General features: G+C 57.8%; 1 protein-coding gene across 2 annotated transcripts in view; it reads left to right on the top strand.

The window, feature by feature from the left end:
• MID2 (midline 2) overlaps positions 1-2,738 on the top strand; it is a 92,607-nt gene that overhangs the window by 65,162 nt on the left and 24,707 nt on the right. The window lies entirely within an intron of this gene.

Genomic DNA, 2,738 nt, shown 5'->3' with positions numbered 1-2,738 from the left:
AATTGCCATTTGGTTTTCCATTTGTTCTGCGCTGCTTTTCCTGACAAATGGCCTGACGGATGCCTGGAGCAGCCTGATTGTACGGTGTTGGAAAGAATGGCAGCCCCGGGCCCAAGAAGGAAAGCCTATGGAGGCAAAAAAGCTGAGGCAGCAGTTTGTTTCCAGCCGGAGTACGGTCCTGGGAGGAATTGGCTGCTCTGTCCCAGGGCTGCTTTTGTAACTGTGAGATGGAGCTCGTCCGCCTCCACAGGCAGCGAGAGAGATGTAAGGACCAGAACAGCAGCCTGAAGTTTGTGCTTGGTCATGGGTGGGAGTGAGGGATGCCAGGCGAGGATGCCTGGAGGATGATGCCTGCCATGCTCCTGGACAATGCACCTTTGACATAAGGAAACCATGCCCAGCCTTTAAGTATCTTTTATTCCAGTAATCCTGAAAAAGAGCTCTTCCCGGATGTGTCACACACGTCTTTGGAAACCCACCAGAGATTAGATACTGAGGAGCCCACGTGCAGCTCCAAGCTAGGCTCGCACCTTGCAGGACTCAGGTTCGTGCTCTGCTGGGGCTTGGATACCACTGCCCATGAGACTGGGCAGCACCCCGTGGTGAACGTGGCACTGAGGTGGTGGGGATACGTGGGAAGGACCCAGGAGGCAGAAAAAATCATCAGCGAGGATGCGAGAGGAGGAGCAGGAGGGAAGCAGGCAGCTGGGCTGCCCTGAAGAGCACTCTGCCACGGCGTGGATCCGGCCAGCGGGTGCCAGCACCCATGTCTCCTGCTCGGAGCACTGCAGGTGCTGGTGTCACAGCCCAGCCTGGCTGGCCTCGGGCCAGGGCATCTGCACCTCCTTTTCCCTTAGCCACAGCGGAGGCTTTGCCTAGGATTAATGCTGCAGGCTGTGGTCCTTGCAGGGATGTGGCCGAGGAGAGCTGGGTCTGGGCACACCAGCAGCTCCTGGGAGCAATCGTGGCAAGGGCAGGGGCTCTCCTGCCTCTCCCTGCCTGAGGCTGACAGCTACTCCAGGGCTCAACGAGTCCTCCCTTGACACAAAAGTCGTCTTATTTCTCTTCCTTATTCTCCTTTTGGTAATTTTTTTCTGACAAGTCTGATCATAAAATGAACCATCCATCAGCCCATTAAGCCCCAGCGAGAATCGCTTCCTCGTGCAAATAGCCATTTTGAGCTGTGCCTGCCCGCTGCTAGCGAAGATGAGCCCGTGCTCCTCCCCGCTACGTGCCGCCGGGGCACAGCTTGCTGTGGCGTGCTGCTCCCTGCCCTCCCCCCCGGCACCGTCCCCCGGGATGCTCCCTGGGGTGGCAGCCCTCCCCGTCCCTGGGTGGTGGGGCACTGGGGGGTTGCAGAGCTCCCGACCAGCCCAAGAGGATCCCCCCAGACCCTGGGGCTCTGGACGGACATGTCCCTCATTGCACTTTCTGTCGCGAGTCTGTGCCACTTGTCTGACCCCCTTGTTTGGATGTCATTCATCCAAGCCAACATCTTCGTGCTCACTAATAGTCTTAGTAGCCAGGTAGTAAGAAGGACGTGAGAAGCAAATGGCAGTGGCTATGGAGTGACCCACGCCATGGTTTAGATGCTGCATCACTGGCTTTGTTCACCCATGTCTTATCCCGTAAGCCAGCCAACTCCACTGCTCTTCGCATGCCTTCCCCGAGCCCGGCACTGGGATAGGCTGGGTCTCCGTGGGATGCTCTCCTCGGAGGAGAGAAGTGCAGCGAGGCGGCTTGGTGAGGGGCAGGATCCCAAGGCAGCCACACTTTCAGCCCTGCCTTGCTGGGAAAAGGCCAGGAGAGTTCAGGTTTAGGGGTGATTGCTTCTTGTTGCATATCAGGAGGGGGAAGCACCACCCAGCTTCCTTGGCTCTTTGAAGGGTGCAGCCCTTGGGTACAGCCAGGTGGTAGCTCTGCTGCCCTGAGGGAGAGGTTGGATATTTAGTCCCACCACTAAGATTGTGGGCTTTGGGTTTTTCTCAAAAACGGATGTGCCCTGAGCACCTGCCCTGTAGGCTAACCAGGCCACTAGCCTAATTACAGAAAAGTCTAGCAGCAGCGCCTGCAAACCCTCAGCGGGATGCACAGAGGAGAACGGGAGCTCTTAGCCCACCACCATTGAGTAAAGGATGGCTGTACTGGGAGAGGCTTAAACAAACCCAAATTCCCCTCTGTTGTCTGCTGGCCAGGAGGCCCTCGGAGCTGGCTCTGTGCTAGGGCAGTGGATGTGATACACTAGAGGGACAGGATGCCATCCAGAGGACCTGGACAGGCTAGAGGAGTGGGCCCGTGTGAACCTCATCAAGTTCAGCAAGGCCAAGTGCAAGGTCCTGCACTTGGGTTGGGGCAACCCCTGGTATCAATACAGGCTGGACGATGAATGCATTGAGAGCAGCCCTGCCAAGAAGGACTTGGGGATGCTGGCGGATGAAAAACTGGCCATCAGCTGGCCATGTGTTACTTGCAGCCCAGAAACCCAACCGTGTCCTGGGTGCATCACCAGCAGCGTGGCCAGCAGGTGGAGGGAGGGGATTCTGCCCCTCTACTCCGCTCTGGTGAGACCCCCCCTTGGAGCACTGCGTCCAGCTCTGGGGTCCCCAGCACAAGGAGGACATGGACCTGTTGGAGCGGGTCCAGGGGAGGCCACGGAAATGGTCCGAGGGCTGGAACCCCTCTGCTAGGACGAAAGGCTGAGAGAGTTGGGGTTGTTCAGTCTGGAGAAGAGAAGGCTC

This window comes from Pygoscelis adeliae, unplaced genomic scaffold, assembly GCF_000699105.1.
Source record: "Pygoscelis adeliae isolate BGI_AS28 unplaced genomic scaffold, ASM69910v1 Scaffold339, whole genome shotgun sequence".
In the NCBI taxonomy this organism is placed as follows: Eukaryota; Metazoa; Chordata; class Aves; order Sphenisciformes; family Spheniscidae; genus Pygoscelis; species Pygoscelis adeliae.
This window is presented reverse-complemented; position numbering and strand designations above follow the sequence as displayed.